The sequence below is a fragment of the Aricia agestis genome, chromosome 3 (genome assembly GCF_905147365.1).
Source record: "Aricia agestis chromosome 3, ilAriAges1.1, whole genome shotgun sequence".
NCBI classification, from domain to species: Eukaryota; Metazoa; Arthropoda; class Insecta; order Lepidoptera; family Lycaenidae; genus Aricia; species Aricia agestis.
The window spans coordinates 9294712-9313572 of NC_056408.1; the positions used below are offsets into that span (position 1 = coordinate 9294712).

At 35.4% G+C, this 18861-nt stretch overlaps 1 long non-coding RNA gene across 1 annotated transcript; it reads right to left on the reverse strand.

Moving 5' to 3' along the window:
* Positions 1–3326: 3326 nt before the first annotated feature.
* On the reverse strand, positions 3327–5822 carry LOC121725296. The gene is made up of 2 exons (XR_006035358.1): positions 5791–5822; positions 3327–3459 (listed from the first exon to the last, which is right to left on the reverse strand). It is a non-coding gene; the product is annotated as an uncharacterized LOC121725296 (long non-coding RNA).
* Positions 5823–18861: the final 13039 nt, after the last annotated feature.

Sequence of the window (18861 nt, forward strand, 5' to 3'; positions counted from 1 at the left end):
GGCATACCTAACTTAAGATTTTTAAGTTCACTTTCCTAATTTAAAATCAAAAATAATCCTAAAGAAAGCAAAAACAAAATATTTTAGACATTTTTTGCTTTTGTGCTGATTCCATTTCTGTGATTTTCTGTGAAGCTTACCTTTTAGTTGCCTTTTAGGGGTAGTTTTGTCTACAGCTCCCTTGGGAGGTCACAACTCATAGGATTTCGTAGGTAAACCTTCAGAGAAAAATTACACGTAATAATACACGAAAAAAAGATCTCTTAAGTTCTATATTTTTGAGTTTCCTTCTATTAATTATAAATTAGCTGTAATTAAAACTATTTTCTACTAGATGACGCCCGCAACTCCGTTGCGCCAAAATTCGTTTATCGCGCGGGAACTGTACATTTTTCCGAGATAAAAAGTATCCTATGTCCTTTCTCGGGACTCAAAGTATCTCCATGCCAAATTTTAGCAAAATCGGTTCAGCGGTTCGCGCGTGAAGAAGTAACAGACAGACAGACAGACGGACAGACAGACAGACAGACACTTTTGCATTTATAATATTAGTATGGATGAAAAAAATGATGATCACTAATGAACTTAGCAAGCAGTTATCTAATTTAAAATATTATACCCTTGGAACACTATCAAATCATTAAATTAATATAATAAATGAAATTCTTTTGTGTCTTAAAACTGCATCAAAATAAAATCCATTACATATATTTCAAATATTTCAAGAGATTTTCAATTACTTTCCATTTTGCATCTCAAATTCAATCTTCACAAAACTTCCTACTTCTTTTCCCTTTATTTTAAACCTCTTTTATAGAGCGCTTTAAAATAAATCATTCAACAATCGAATCGAATTCACCCCTTTCGTATTAATCGAGCAATATCTTTTATTTTATAAAAGGGAAAATTGTTATGTTCATAGGCCGTTTCGTTCTCGACGCGAAGGTCCCGTTTCTTTAGAATCTATTGAATTTTTAAACTAAATCTTCGATTTTCGAATCCAGAATCCATTTTGAGTAATAAGATTAGGGAGTTACTGCGCAGTTAACCCTTTGTGTTTTTACGCCACGCTATTATTCCCCGTGTACATTTATGAAACGTTTAAATAGAATATTCTAGGTTATGGAGTACTAGATTTCCAGACTTTTTTGCAACAATGTGCTCAAAAACTGAATATTAGATTGATATACAAAACTGGTGTGCCAAATTAGGATATCGACGCCCCCACCGAATAATCAGACAATGTCCTATTATGGGGTTTTTGCTGTTATGCGATTTTTGGCATCTAGAAGCCAAAATACATCATGTGAATTTTTTTCTGAATTTTTCTGTGGATATTTACAAAGATATAAAAAATTATGTGTTTATTCCAGAACAATACTTAAAATTGTATTTTACACCAAAAACTGGGCAATAGGCTATTGCGAAAAAATATGTCAAAACGATTTGACGATAAACGACTATTGCATGATTATTCGGGTAAATACATTGCTGCCTACTGCACACTTCCACTCCTGCACATCTCACTTTCACACTCCTTCCACTCAGGTAGCCGCTGCCCAGGTAGCACAAATGCTATTTAAGATTTGGCTTATATCGCTTTTGGTCATATTGCAGTGATGTAGCGGCAATTTACATTACAAACAGCCAAATAGCGCCATATTACATAGCCAACTATATTGTTTCATTAAAAGCCGTGTAAAATTGCGCTGTAGACGTCTATACAGCGTTTTTACATAGCTGTCATATGGAAGCTCCCAATACAGCAATTTCTAGCCAAGTAAGTTCCATCTATGCAGCTTTTCACCAGCTGACCTATATAGATAGATAGCTTCTAAAAGCTATTAATATTTGCTGACCGCCTTTCATGACTCATATTATGATTCATACTATGATTCATATTATGATCTATATTATGAATCATATTATGATCCATATTATGAATCATATTATGAATTATATTGAGAATCATATTATGAATCATATTGTGAATCATATTATGATTCATATTATGTACGTAAACATAATCAGCTGTTTCCAGCCTGTATTTTTTTGAACCTAGAACTGTTTCGATTGCAAGAATGTCATCAAATATTCATATTATGAATCATATTGTGAATCATATTATGAATCATATTATGAATCATATTATGATCCATATTATGAATCATATTATGAATCATATTACGAATCATATTTTGAATCATATTATGAATCATATTGTGAATCATATTATGATTCATATTATGAATCATATTGTGAATCATATTATGATTCACAATATGATTATGGTATGTAAACATGGTTTTCAGCCTGTATTTTTTTGAACCTAGAACTGTTTCGATTACAAGAATGTCATTTATGTCATTAAATAATGAAATATGTATATGTCACCGCCTGTCAATTGCCTGAATATTTGATGTATAACATTGAATAAAATTTAGATATACTTAAAGTGCAGTTTGAATTATAATTTGCAGCAATTGTTAATTGCTGCAGTATAATCTGTGGCGGCCGGATCCGGCCGCTTGGGGATTAAAAGGTTAATAACCGAACATTCAAACAGAACTTTAAATATATCTAAATTTTATTTTATGTTTATACATCTCATACCATTTGGCATTAAAGTTATTTTAAATACTGTTAGTCTTATTGACTTAGACTGTGAGGTCGTGGATAGATTAAATAAAAGAAAATCACTTTTATATTGCGCTTTATTTAGGTTCAGCGCATTCGGTAAGGCACGTCTATACTCCGAGGAGTAAAGGAGAGAAGTGTAAAATATTTAACAGTAAAATAAACTGTGACCTGCAGGGTCAACAAAAAACGTTCCCATGCCAAATGTGAACCTGACCATTTAAACTAAAAGCAGCCCACAATAAATTATAGTTTTATGGCTTTGGTAACATTGTGTACCCTTGTTTTAAGAATTATTAGTCGTTTATTATACTTCACACAATTTCTTGAAAGCAATGTTAACATGTGGCATGTGAGACTCAAATGGTACTTCACTTTCTCAGAACCTAAATCTTTCAATACGATATCAAAAGACAGGAATTTTTGTATTCGAATTTAAGTAAATTCGACACGCCCCCTGAAAAATTAATGTCTTTTGAATTAAATTCAAAAATAATATAAACCTAAAATAAAATTGCATAAATCTCAAAACATTAAAAATTATTTAAATTAAGTACAATTTAAAATTACATTTAGTAATACCTAATTGACGAAACCTTCCGTACACTTTAACCTTGAAATCCGGGGAGATACAAAATGATCCAACATTCATTGCTAGGATGAGGGAAACCCCAGTAAAACCTCACCAGATCATTAAATAATTAATTACTATTAGTATTTATTGAAACATTATAAAACATTATTCTTCCACATTCGTGTCCCGCAGGTCGCGGAACCTGGCTGCTGGCAGCGGCTCGGTCAGCATGTCCACGATCTGGTTATCTGTTGAAATATATTTCAAAGTTATTATCTTATTCACACATTATTCTCGGGAGAAGTGATATTTAACATCTATATGTTTGGAACTCTTGTGACTCAATGGATTATATTTTGCAAAATAATACATCCATTATTATCTCTTCGTACCTCTATATTAATAAAGGGTCTATAATTTCAATATTAATGCTAGTAGCTGAAGTCCTTAACCACAAAGCCTCTTTAACGGCTTCATACAGAACCATAATATATTCGGCTTCTGTCGACGAGGCTGCTTCTGAAACTTGCCTCTTAGAGTTCACATACATACAACATACTTATTGTACATTCATACATACAACATAAATAATAAAAAAAACTGTTGTAGTTTTTCTAACTGAGTTATCACTTCCTCCCTAATTTGAATTGACATAATATCCCGTAAATAAATTATCAATTAGTTTATCTGTATATTATTAATTTCAGATTTGATGTACTTTCTAAATATCTAAGCAAATACTCTTTTTAAATAAGTCAATTGTTATATATTATTTCTTGTCCATGTGTCTAAGGTCCAAAATCCAAATATAATCAAGTACATACCATTAAGTACATAAGGCAACCAACACTTCGACATGATGCATTACATAATAATAATTATCTCATCAGATTCCAATGCTTCGAAGTTAACTTTTATTTCTAAAAGTAGCAAGTATGGATTAATATCCATCATATTAAACTTGTTTAATTTTGCCATTATATTATATTATTATGTACTCTGGTCCTAGTTATCCTGATACCTCAGAAAAGTCTTATTTCTTTCATGTCAACCATCGAAAAATTTATTAATCCAATATTGTTCAAAGTTATTCATTGCTCTTTCATTTTCCGTGCAAATAACTACATCGTCAACATATAAAATAACATTTTTACTGTGGGACATCTGTCCCTTACTTAGTATACAGTACACACAATTGTCGGCTCCCATACTTGTATTACCTATTCGAATATTTTCGAACCAGCATCTAGCGGCTTATTTTTAGCCATTTAGTGCTACATTGAGTTTACAGACTTTATTTTACATACTCAATAATCAATCCTCCCTCGAGAACTGCCATGAACATATTATTTTATATTATAAAAAATATTTTTATTATAATTATAATATACTTAATTATTATTATTTTACTCTGTTCATTTAGCCACAGAATGCATATTAGTACAAACTTAGCCTCAGTGTTATATTATTGTTGTACCGAAGAAAAGTATTAATTTATTATCAATATGTTTACTATTTCTATTTTAGTTTCGTACCATAAAAAAAAACTAAGTGGCTACTCTGACTTGTATAGCATTGTTTACAAAATTACAATAATTGTTTCTATTGTTTTGTTCATTGTAATTTGTAAGGGGCACTTGACGAACTAGGATTTGACATTTCTTTACCTGAGTGTACATTTATTGGATTAAATTTAAATTCGACTTAAGAAAGCTTTCCTCATTTAGGGTCACATCGCTTATTACCAAGTCCTTTTAATTTTCCACATCATAAACTCTATAATATACCCATTTGGTTCATACCCCAATAATGGCTTTAGATGATTTTTCATCGAATTTGTTTATACCGGTTTTCACATGCACATATATACAGTTGAACCAAACACTTTTAGGTATTTAATTTGGGGTTTCTTATTGTGCCACATTTCATAAGGTGTTTTATTTACCTTCAATGACTTTATTGGTGTCATATTTATAAGATACGTTGCAGTTAACTCAGCATCGTCTCATAACACTTTTTTTTTTATTAAGTACCAGATGTCATTGTTCGCGCCTTTTCTGTAATAGTTCCATTACAGAAAAGTACCATGCTTTCAGATATGCCATTTAACTGTGGAGTTCGTGGTATTGCGAGATAATTACTTTTATACCCTTTAACACATTTTGTTGGACCATTTGGACTATATCTATTAACGCAATAAAAAATTAACTATTTTATGTTTTATCTAGCTTTACCTCTTTTTCGACAAAATCTTTAATTAAACATTGCAAGCATATCGGATTTGTGTCTTATAAGATATGTTGCGCAATAAAGAGTAAAATCACCAATAAAATAGAACAGAATATAATTGTCATTATTTACAGAAGGTGGTATCATTAGCCCACAAACATCTGACTGAATATTAAATGTTCTTTCATTTCTGTAACGGTAGTCTGGCTTGTTAGCTGTAAATAAGCATGCTTCACACTGCATACATTTTGATTTGCCCATAATAATTATGACCTAATCGTTGATATTTATGATCAAGATTATAGACAGGCTTGCAGACCTCCGGAACGTTTAATCAAGTTTATACGTACCTTGAATTCCAGAGTAAACAGGTTGTTTACGGCCTTACCAGACATCACGGGCTTACCGTGGCAGTACACCATTACCTCATCGTCACCAATGGTCACGGAGTATCTGGCTTGTTGCATCTTGGTAACGGACAGCAAGTTGCACGGGACATCAAGACTGTACAGCACGTTTTCTATCTCGTCTTTGACGCCCAAGTTGCTCGTAACAGAGATTGATCCAATCTTCGACGCGGAGATGACTGTTTCATTTTTCGCTACTGATATTTTGATTGGTATTGTCAGTGTGCGAAAATAGCTTGCTATATCCTCTCGATTCGTGATATGATCGGATGCTCCAGAGTCCAATAAGAATATAATTTTATCTTGCTTATGTTCATTATGGCTCCTGCCATAAAAACAAAACTCGGTGCAGTCGGCGATGATTGAATTGTATTAACACTTGTTGTATGAGCAGTGTTAATTGTTGTCTCAGTATTGTCTGGTTTGTTCTTCATATTGTCACGCAGGTAGTAGCGACATTTATTTTTGTAATGTCCCTTTTTCTTGCAGTAATGGCATATCACAACTTTCTTCTTATTAGATATCATGTTGTTGTCGAATTTCGGCTTCTTATATTCTATTCTTCGAGGATTCTTCATAACTGGTCTTCGTTGGAAGTCTTCGTGTTGCAGATGATTATTTTTAATTTGAGCATGAAGAATTTTTCCGCTTGTGTCTAGTTTCTCGTTGTTTAGTTTAATTTCGTGGTCGAGGAGTCGCATCTTCAGGAAGTTGAGCGTAATATCGTCTTCTGAGAGTGTTTCGATTGCGGTGACAATACCGTCATAGGCAGGCGGAAGAGACAGCAATAGTTGAGATACCTTATCTCCCTGCATCACAGTTGCACCAGAAGTCGCTAGCTCGGATATTAAAATATCAAACTGCATAAAATGTTGATTCAATGTGGTGTCTTCTTGGAGTTTCATATTCAATAACTTCTTTCTGGTTGCGAGCTGTTTAGCCGTACTTTTTCTCTCGAAAATGTTGTCTAGCGCAGACAGTATTTCCTTCGACGTTGACTCCTGTCCAACATGACTGATGTAAGCATCGGACAAGTATTCGATGATAACATTTTTAGCTGTTTGCTCGGCTCTCTTTCACTTGTTGTCAGGTGTAACCGGAACTGGCTTCTCAATAACGTAAATCACGTCTAGTTCACTTAAAAGGCTTCGGATTCTGAATTTCCAGATGTTGTAATTTTCTCCGATGAAAATCGGAATTTCGATTGGTCTTCTTTTTCTCCATTTTGTTGTTTTTTTTAAAAGTTCGAATTTCACAATCACTTTTAGTTCAAAAACTATTTTAACTTTTATTTAATCACTGCGTTGACTGGGCCACCATAACCTGTTAGTCTTATTGACTTAGACTGTGAGGTCGTGGATAGATTAAATAAAAGAAAATCACTTTTATATTGCGCTTTATTTAGGTTCAGCGCATTCGGTAAGGCACGTCTATACTCCGAGGAGTAAAGGAGAGAAGTGTAAAATATTTAACAGTAAAATAAACTGTGACCTGCAGGGTCAACAAAAAACGTTCCCATGCCAAATGTGAACCTGACCATTTAAACTAAAAGCAGCCCACAATAAATTATAGTTTTATGGCTTTGGTAACATTGTGTACCCTTGTTTTAAGAATTATTAGTCGTTTATTATACTTCACACAATTTCTTGAAAGCAATGTTAACATGTGGCATGTGAGACTCAAATGGTACTTCACTTTCTCAGAACCTAAATCTTTCAATACGATATCAAAAGACAGGAATTTTTGTATTCGAATTTAAGTAAATTCGACAAATACCTACGAAATAATTAATTTAAAATCACCGGAAAACTGGTTGTTTACAATCCATCACTTCGTCGTATTACAATCTCGCGGTGTTTCGATTGCAAGAATGTCATCAAATATTCATATTATGAATCATATTGTGAATCATATTATGAATCATATTATGAATCATATTATGATCCATATTATGAATCATATTATGAATCATATTATGAATCATATTTTGAATCATATTATGAATAATATTGTGAATCATATTATGATTCATATTATGAATCATATTGTGAATCATATTATGATTCACAATATGATTATGGTATGTAAACATGGTTTTCAGCCTGTATTTTTTTGAACCTAGAACTGTTTCGATTGCAAGAATGTCATTTATGTCATTAAATAATGAAATATGTATATGTCACCGCCTGTCAATTGCCTGAATATTTGATGTATAACATTGAATAAAATTTAGATATACTTAAAGTGCAGTTTGAATTATAATTTGCAGCAATTGTTAATTGCTGCAGTATAATCTGTGGCGGCCGGATCCGGCCGCTTGGGGATTAAAAGGTTAATAACCGAACATTCAAACAGAACTTTAAATATATCTAAATTTTATTTTATGTTTATACATCTCATACCATTTGGCATTAAAGTTATTTTAAATACCTACGAAATAATTAATTTAAAATCACCGGAAAACTGGTTGTTTACAATCCATCACTTCGTCGTATTACAATCTCGCGGTGTTTACAATCTTACGGTGACATATACAACATACTATTTTTATAGTAGAAATCATTGGAATAAACGACAATGACTATAATTATTCATAATTATAGTCATTGTCGTTTGTAATAATATATATTATTAAATAAATATTGTTCACTTAAGTGTACAAAATATTGTACACTTTAGTGTACAATATTTTTTAATCACCGAATATTAAAGTAGTATGTAGTGTTCCTCAATCCCAAACAATTTCCGTGGAATAATATTGCAATGAGATATTATTATATTATGTGCATTTTATTGCAGTCGAAACGCAAAATTACCCGAATAATCATGCAATAGACAATAATGATCAGAGCTTGACCTACTCCAGAATGGCAAGTTACCTTTTTTTTTTTAATAAAGCAAAAGGTTTTATTTAAAAAAATATATTTATTGGTAATATTATTGTAAAGTTAGCAAGATAGGAAAAAAAATATCTTTCATTAGAGATATTATAACTAATATTTGCAGTTATTGTTTTCAAAATGAGTTCGAATGCAATTTATTCAGCCGGGCAAGGAATCATACCGGGTACCAAAAGCCTATCGACCGATCGGCCTTCTTCTCCTGTTCCTGTTCTCGGCAAAATCTTCGAGAAAATGCTGGTGGCCCGACTCAGGTTCTACTTGTTACCCAAAATAAGCCCCAACCAGTATGGTTTCATGCCCCAAAGAAGCACCGAAGACGCCCTCTATAGGTTGGTGAACCACATCAGAAGAATGAGGGAGGAGAAGAAAATTTCTGTTGTGGTATCACTTGACATAGAGGGGGCTTTCGATAGTGCTTGGTGGCCGGCCATAAAGGTTCGGTTGGCTGAAGTTGGGTGTCCAGGGAACCTGAGGCGGGTTATCAGCAGCTACCTGAGTGGAAGGTGCGTGAATGTTAGATATGCCGGAGTAGAAGTGAACAGGGGGACCGACAAGGGGTGTGTACAGGGATCCGTAGGCGGTCCTATCCCGTGGAACCTCTTGTTGGACCCCCTGTTAAGGATGCTAGAGGAAATGGATGTGTTTTGTCAGGCCTTCGCTGACGACATCGTGCTCGTTTTTGAGGGAGACTCGGCTTTAGGTGTGGAGTTAAAAGCTAACGAAGTGCTAAGCGTTATTAAAAATTGGGGCAGAGCCAATAAATTAAATGTGCGCCGCACAAAACCTGCGCATTACTGTCGACAAGACGACTAAAATATGACACACCGCGCTTGAGAATGGGGAGTGTGGAAATTAAATACTGCAGTGAAATAAAGATTATGAGCCTTATTATCGATCAAGGCTTGACGTTTAACGCCCACGTTAGCAGCGTTTGCCTAAAGGCAATCACGCGCTACAAGCAGCTTGAGATTATTTAAACGGCGGTCATAAAACCAACTATCTTGTATGCATCAGCAGCGTGGGCAACCACCGTGGAAAAGATGGGGGTCCAAAAAAGGCTCAACTCCGTTCAACGGGGTTTTGCCCTGAAGATCTGCAAAGCATATCGGACCGTCTCCCTGAACTCTGCGCTGCTGTTGGCTGAGATACTCCCTCTTGATCTCAGAATACTTGAAGCATCGAGACTATATGAGATCAAGAAGGGAGTGTCCTGCCCGGCATTGAGGGACAGAGAGGTGGAACGAGGCCGCGATTGAGGACCCACATCCGGCAGAGCAGGTAGAGCTGAGGTTCGGGATGGTAGATGAGGAATCGTATGCTGATGTGGTTGACAGCCACATCCATAGGATCTATACGGACGGCAGCAAGATTGAGGGCCGAGTCGGAGCCGCTCTCTCCGTATGGAAGGGTGAGGCCGAGACGAAGGCCGTCAAGCTTGCATTCTCGCCATATTGCACCGTCTACCAGGCCGAGACGAAGGCCGTCAAGCTTGCATTGTCGCCGTATTGCACCGTCTACCAGGCTGAACTTCTAGCGCTCCAAAGAGCAGTAAGTATAGCCTGCAAGAGTGGAATGGCAAAGGTCGGTATCCTTAGCGATTCCAGATCGGCTCTCCAGGCTATCACCCTTAGTTCCCCTCATCCCCTGGCAGTGCAAACAAGGGCGGCCCTCCGAAAAGCTGCATTGCAGAGGCGGGAGGTCTCCCTGTTTTGGATTAAGGCGCATGCAGGGTTGAGAGGGCATGAGAGGGAATGAGAGGGTTGACGAATTAGCCAAGGAGGCCGCGCTGAGATTGAGAAGGAAACCTGACTACGATCTGTGTACAGGACACAGATCGTAGTCAGGTTTCATTCGTCAAGCGTATTTTGAGAGAGGATACGATTGAGGAATGGGACAGGAGATACGAGGTGGGAAGGACGGCCGGAGTCACGAAGCTCTTTTTCCCAAGCGCTGCTGCTGCATACAAAATAGTCAAAAAGATAGACATTACACACCACACCACACAGATTCTGACTGGACATGGCGGATTCGCCTTCTACTTGCACAGATTCAAGTTGAAGGAGGATCCGTCGTGCCTATGTCAGCCAGGAGTTGAGGAGACGGTTCCTCACCTGTTACTCGAGTGTCCAATTTTTGCTAGAAATAGATATGATATTGAGCAAGAATTGGGCACATCGATGACGGGTGAGAATCTGCCTGCCATCCTGGGGGGAAAAAGGAGAGATTTGTTTCTCTCTTTTTGTAAGACGATAGTGTGTGTTGCGAACAAGAGAAATTGTAGTAAACTATTGTGATTGTAAGCTGTGATATTAGGGTAGTTGAACGTTGTGCCGTATTTTTTTTATTGTTTTAATTTTGACATATTATTATTTTGTAAATTGTAATTTTAATTAGAACGAAATTTAATATTTATTGAACCTTTACCTAGTATTTAGCAATTTATTGGAAATTATATGTATAAGAAATTTTAATAATGTAGTACAAAATAAATGTAATAAGATAGCAACAAACCCTGACACAGTTAGGGGGATGAGAATTTATTAAAAAAAAATACAATTTATTCTGCTTATCATTGCGCTTGTGTAATAATAACTAATGGTCAGCTTAGTTAATTTGCCATTTCACCAGTTAGCTAAGCGTTGTCTAGCTGTAGTGTTGAACGTTGCAGTCCACAAGTCGGCTAAACGACGTACAGCCGTGTGATTGAATGGCGTTGTTCAGTCAAACGGCTAGCTGTTTGATCGTACGGCTCTTTTAACCAGTGGACTGCGACATATCCATCGATATGGATGGCGTCGATACGCCCCCACCGAATAATCGGACAATCGTAAAAATGAAAATGTTCAGGAGAGTCAAAAAACTGATTTTTGTTAATAACTCCGTCAAAAAAAAGCATCAAAGACTTTTTATTATCTTGGTGATGCATTTCATAATCCCGTAATTTTTCCTCGAATATTTGTTACAATTTTGATTCACTTGATTCACTCGTATGTGCCCCCATAATTTCTGTCACTTTAATGACACTTGTAACGTATATTTACGAAAAATATCTTAACAAACACCGGCTAGTTAACGCCATATTGTAAACAAAACGCACCTAGCGCCGCGGTGGTGAGCGCTGAACTAATTCAATCAAACGGCTGCTTTTGAATCAGCTGTGGTGTTGAACGTTTCGAGCGACTGAGATATTCAATTTAAAAGCTAGCCGTGAGATTGAATGGCGTTGTTCAGTCAAATGGCTAGCTGTTTGATTGAACGTCTATTTTAATTAGTTGGCTGCGACAGATATATTATGTCCTTAGGTAAAAAAGTGCACCAAGGAAAAATTCTCGCCAATAAATTCGAAACAATCAAAGTTAGCTATTCGATTAGCTATCTTTTTCCCAGTCGAAGCAACAAGAACTCGCACTAAGTGATAATTTAAAATAGTATGAACAGGGAGGATATTTCCCCCGGGTGACTTTAATGTTACGGTGGCGGCGTTCGTCCGTTCGACCGAATCTGGAAATTAAGCCTGGAAAAAAGTCAATAAATCCAAGCAGCCAGATAACGAATGTCTCTAGCGAGTCCCGACTCCCGCCGCCGCCGCCCGCTGCTAATGTGACACTAAGACCTGCCAGGAGGAAAGTACCCACATAAAACACTTTTGTTTGTACGGTAGTACATACACTTTTTACTGGGTTTTTGTAAGGCGTTTAATACAATACTTAATTATGTAGAACAATCGCTCTAATTCGTGTCAATGGCCTGTGGCTAAGTAGTCTTCTTAGTGATTATTATGCGGCCGCACCACGTGGGATTGTGGACTTTACACGGGGCACATGGACAGTACTTAGATTAAGAACGTTCTTCGTATAGTGGCATATATTTTGTCTATGATTGCCCATTTAATTACCTTATCCCCTACGTTAATCATTGTACAATGTACATGCTATTGACAGCTTCGCAATCATGGCCATATACATTATGGCTCGACGTGAAGAAGAGCCTTATGGTCAATTAAAAAAAAAATTAACTCAAAACTCAATTTTTTTTACTCGGAATATTTTTTCTCTGAAAGTCTGCATGATGCCTGCCACCGGTTCGGGAACTAACCCGGCGGGAAGAACCAGCGTAAGAAACTCGCACGCGGTCCACTTTTTACCAAAAAAGTGAGAAAAATATTTATCTTATAAAATAAAGTTTACAATGCTGTAACTTAAAATTATACAATGTCAACATACATACATAATTGTATATTGACATAAAGTCATAATATAATAATGTAGAAGACGTAACCTTGCAAGCAGCCATCCTACTTCCAAGATGTGCTATCGCTTATGAAATCATTGACCTTTTAATAGGCTTTGGCACACAAACATATTTTTATACAATGCATTAAACAACAAAATCAAGTCAACGCGGGGTTCTTTGAGTTCCAAATCGTTATAAAGTTAGATCGCGCCGCGCAAGCGTCCACTCGTCCACTACTGAAGTTACTCAACTAATCCAAGTTTTCCTCTACAAGCTAATGAGACGAGTTTGATTCGAATTTGGAATTCCAACATATAATAGTTCAGAGAAATATTTATTTCAGTGGTGTAACATTTCAAAGAATTATTATTTTTTAACTAAGTATATCTAATTTTAACCCGAAAGCTACGCAGTACATGGCAGGAGCTACTAGCTACATAGTAAAAAAGGTAAATATAATTTGGCAAAAGTTGAAAATTAAGTTTTTTTTTTACCTACAAGCACTAGGTACTACAAACTGTACAACGTTTTAAACAACAAAATATGAGCACCAGCTGTGCTTCATTCTAAAAGACCCGCAACGTACTTCCTCTTATGCAGATGACTATAAGCGATTCTCTTTCCAGCGAAACGTAACAAGGTTTTTATATTGAAGTCTTACTTCTGTAAAAAGGAGGTCTATAGTATGTATCTACTATATAAAGGTACTAAAGGTTATAATCAACCTACTTAAGATACCCTACATCTCGATGTCGACATCATTGAGTGCAACTAAAAGTTCTTTCGCCAAGTTTTACAACAATGCAAATAAGATCAATGAAGTGAGATTAACTTAGCCGCTTTGTGAAACTAATCAGGTGCCGTCGTCCCATACCTATTACCTAGCTATAGACAATTTATTCTGATCACGACACTTGTGACTTGGTCTTAACGCTCGCATTTTTCACTATTCTTCAGCGCGCATTTTAAATCACACCTCACGTACTTTCAAATTTTTATATGAGGACAAGTACCTGCTAGTAAAAACAGCTCCTTAACATAGAGCAATCTTGGGCTATAGAGGCCTAAAGGGGGGTTGTGGGCCCCATGAAAAATGGGGGCGATGTATACCTAATGGTAAAAATGTGGTTTGAAAAAGACAAATTTAGCATTTTGTATTTTGTATTTATTTCTTAGATAAAATTTGCGGCAAAAGGAGTTAATTTAAATAAAGATGAGAAAGATGGTAAAACAAAAGGGGCCCGCGCTAAAAATAATTTGTTCTCAAAGTGGGCAGTAGACAAAATAAGTTTGGGAACTGCTGACATAGATAGCTTATAAATAGATGCTTTGTTGCACCAAAATTCGTAATCGCGCAAATACCCTACACGTTGTCGTAGTAAAAACAATCATAATAATTTTATGACATACAGACATTTTCACTCATTTATAACTCATGCCTACTTTTAATAACATTTTAGCTTTAGTACAATAAACCAATTATAATGATTATAAAACACATACTTAAAATATTTTTTAAAGTCCTATGTCAAAGTTCCACGAAAAGAAAACTTCACATTGTCACTTATTTAGAGGGTGGACAGTTTCGAATCTATTAGAACGCCGCAAGTTAGCTCGATTCATCTGAGGCGAGGATGTAACGCTACGGAAAAACAAATAAAAGCGCATTTACCGACCGATTAATATTCGACGGACGACGGTCTCGCTCTGACCGCACCGTTTGTTTAACCTCTTCTGTCAATTTGATTCCCGACCTCAGGGTGTGTAATTTCCATTACGGGGGCCAAACGCTTTGTTTGCCCCGCACCAAGTAATAAACCCTGTAGATCTCCTTATCAATTACACCGAGATACTGTTTGATTTTCAACTATTTGTTTATGTAGATTCGCTTCGGATTGGTATTCAGATATATTATAATACTGATATCACAGGTTTAGCTGCTTAGATTTAAGGAATACAAGTATGAACTTGAAAAATGTGATATTTTAATTATTATTTTTTAAACAAAAAATTTAAACTGACTTCCAAGGTAAAAACAATATTCTTAAAAATATGATCTAAAAAGTATGAAATAATTCTTATTCTTTATAAGCGCCTTTTTCAAAATTCGACTAAACCTCAAGTCTCAACCAATTCTGTTCTCAATTCATTCGTTTGAAGTCGGTACCAGCCTAGAACTGAGATACTTGACATAGAACTTAGCCAGTACCGACTTCAAAAGAATGAAAATTGAGAACAGAATTGGTTGAGGTTTAGTCGAATTTTGAAAAAGCGCTAAATATAAAGAATAAGAATTATTAGTATGGAATAATTCTTATTCTTTATTAGCGCTTTTAGATCATATTTTTAAGAATATTGTTTTACCTTGAAAGTCGGTTTAAATTTTTTGTTAAAAATAATAATTTTACTCTCTTTAGGGTTCCGTACCCAAAGGGTAAAACCCTATTACTGAGACTTCGATGTCTGTCCGTCTGTCTGTCTGTCTCCAGGCTGTAACTCAAAAACGGTAATAGGTAGAGAGTTAAAATTTTCACAGATTATGTGTATCTGTTGCCGCTATAACAACAAATACTGAAAACAAAATAAAATTAATATTTAAGGGGGGCTCCCAAACAAGTTCAAACAACTAACGTGATTTTTTTGGCCTTTTTTGCTCTATAACAATAATGGCAACAGGTAGGTACTTGACTTTCTCAAAATCCTTAGTTATATGTGTACTTAATATCGAATAAAAGCATTAAAATACAATAAAAAAATAAAGGGGGCTCCGATACAAAAAACACAATTTTGCGCTATAATGGTACGGAAGTCCGTCGTGCGCGAGTCCGACTCGCACTCGGACGATTATTATTTTAGTTATCTACAAGATAAGGCTTCATGCGTAAATAACCATGCACTACAAATGTTAAATACATGTTAAATACGACAACTGTAATTGACGACCTCTGTGGCTCAATTGGTTGAGTGTGTGAACAAAAAGTTTTGGAAGAAAAAAAGGGTCTGGATGTGTATTAAATGTGTGTATGATATAATAAAAATCCTAAATATAGGTATATGTATGGTATAAAACTTAAAAGTATTAAATATATTTCCGTTGTCTGGTAGGTAACACAAGTCCTTCAGGTACTTAGCATGGGGCCAGACTGACGTGATATGATATTATTATTATTATATTCACATTATGTTACTGTAAGCGGAATTGTGGTAAATGCTTGCAGTTATCTATGGGTGGGTTGCAACTTGTACCAGAGGCGTTGTTTAAATAGTTAAGATTAAGGTTATCGTCAAATATGGCGTCCATTATGGACTTTTACTAGGGATTTGACAGTTCATTTGACATTTTGTTATGGTTCAAGTTAAATTTATAGTTAAAGTAAGTTGGTGCAACCCACCCTAAGCGATGCTGCAATTTCCAAACTTTCATCTTTAAAGGTTCAGGAGTTCTGTTCAGTGCCTTTGGATCAAGAGTCACCTATGTTGAAAATTTCACTTATTTGTAACATAATATTATGTAGAGATAGACAACAAGGACTAAATCACTTAGTTTAGTGCAAAATAAAATACTTATCTGCGAAGCTTAGGAAAATATGAAGCTTTATTTTTTTATATTAAAATGTTTATTTTTAAAATGTCCCTACAGGCTTAGTTAACCTTTGAATCGTCAGTGCTTTATATGGAAGCTTCTTTCGGGTATATTAAACATCCCTTATCCTAATCTGACAGACCCGATGACATTTCAAATTAACCCACCACGTGAGAAATTTGATTTCTATACCCTGATAACTAGACACATGTTGGAAGCCAACACAAGCTTAATCTGACAGGCTCGAGCTGCTCCCGAAATCCCCTCTTCCCTTTCCGAACTGTAGGTACTGTCTTGTTGCGTCACAGTGCCTAAAAAAATATAAATAAATCATGAATCTTGGTTATTTAAAAAATGTAGATTGAATAAGAAATTTATGAAAAATGCGGAAACATTTGCAATTCATATTAGGATTTCATAAATTAAAAAAATAAGTTGCTCTTCCCATTTTACAAAAGGTCCACTAAGCTGTTTTATTTAATATTAATATCCTATAATTTTTATCATTAAGTATCGTCTTAAAACTGTTTGACATATTTTACTAAAAATCTCCATAAATATTAATTAATCGCTACTAAGTATAAATCGACGGTTCTCCAGATAATAATTCTTAGAAACAACCTGTATTTGACATTAAAATTAATAACATAGCAGGGTCCGTGAATCGTGATCGTGAGTCACTGAGTGGAAACTATTATTTTTACAGAGTAGGTATAAACATGATCTCGAAATCAAATCGGTGAAAGAATTACAACTTTCCAACTTTCTAAGTTCCTTTGAACTTTCCAAGATGGAACAATTAAAAAATCTCATAAAATAAAAATGTTTTTGATGCAGGTCCCTAGAACATTTTTTTGACCTGATTACTATAGCCAAGTGAGAGTCGGACTCGCGTACGAAGGATTCGGTATCGTTATAGAGAAAAAATAGGCCAAAAATTGTGTTTTAGTATGCAAGCCCTCCTTATTTTTTTTTTTTATATTATTATTAATTTTATTAAAGTAGACATATAATTAAGAAATTTATAAAAATTTAAGTGCCTAGCAGTTGAGTGAGCAGCCATTATTGATAACAAGCAAAAGAACCGTGTCGGGCCACGCGCAATATAGGGTTCCGCGGTAGTACCGATAGCTATGCCGCTAGTTTTTGATAATTTTTGTATGGTTCAAAGGAATTTGAACGAATAGTTTCGTTCAAATTCCTTTGTAATAAGAATTGTAATAAATTGTAATAAGAATTAAGATACGTAGAATATTAAATATACTTACGCGATGGTTAGTATGTAACTAAAAAGAGTGAAATTATTATTTTTAACAAAAAAATTAAAACCGACTTCCAAGGTAAAAACATTAATAACATCTTATAATATTATGAACTAAAAAGTATTAAATAATTTTTCCTATCTAGTAGTGCCTTTTTCCGAATTCGGCTAAACCTCAACTATTTCTGTACTCAATCTTCATAATTTTGAAGGCTCGTAGTACAAGTGAAAACCTTTATGTGCTGTCGACTTTATCTACAATTCATACCTACTTAAGAAAAAAGTATGAATTGTAGTAGTTAAAGTCAACTTACCCACCCCACCCCTGCGCCATCGGCTGGCGACGCCCTTGGACACTCGCAGCATCAGAAGAGCTGCAGGTGCGTTGCCGGCCTTTTAAGAGGGAAAAGGGTAATTAGGGGAGGGTAGAGAAGGGAAAAGGGTAGGGGATTGGGCCTCCGGTAAACTCACTCACTCGGCGAAACACAGCGCAAGCGCTGTTTCACGCTGGTTTTCTATGAGCCCGTGGTATTTCGTGGTATGGTGGTAGAGCCGGCCAATTCGTGCCAAAGTATGGCTCTCCCAGGTCACAGTATAGCAATATTATATGTCATATTGCTATACTGTGCCCAGGTAAATAATAGGCTATCCACCACTTGACAGAATATGAAGTATAGAGAATCTGTCAAAAAAGCTGTGAATATTCCTATTCGGCACTTTATCAGAAACTGGTGAATTTTCTAAACGTAATCACGCTTAAAAGATGTATTTTTTTCTTTGTATTTTCACAGAGAACGCTTATTACATTTTAAATAATGACGTCACCTCGCACATTTTTATCTCGAAATAATAAAGTTCTCATATTTTTTATTTCATTTAAACATTTTCCCGCCCGTCATGACTTTCTTGACAGACTATACATTGACAGAGGTCTTTGGCATAATTTAACGCTATATTAAAAAAAAAACAAGTGACAAGTGAGCATTTGACAGTTGACACGTCAGATTTCATAACAATCCGAAATTTCTAATTTC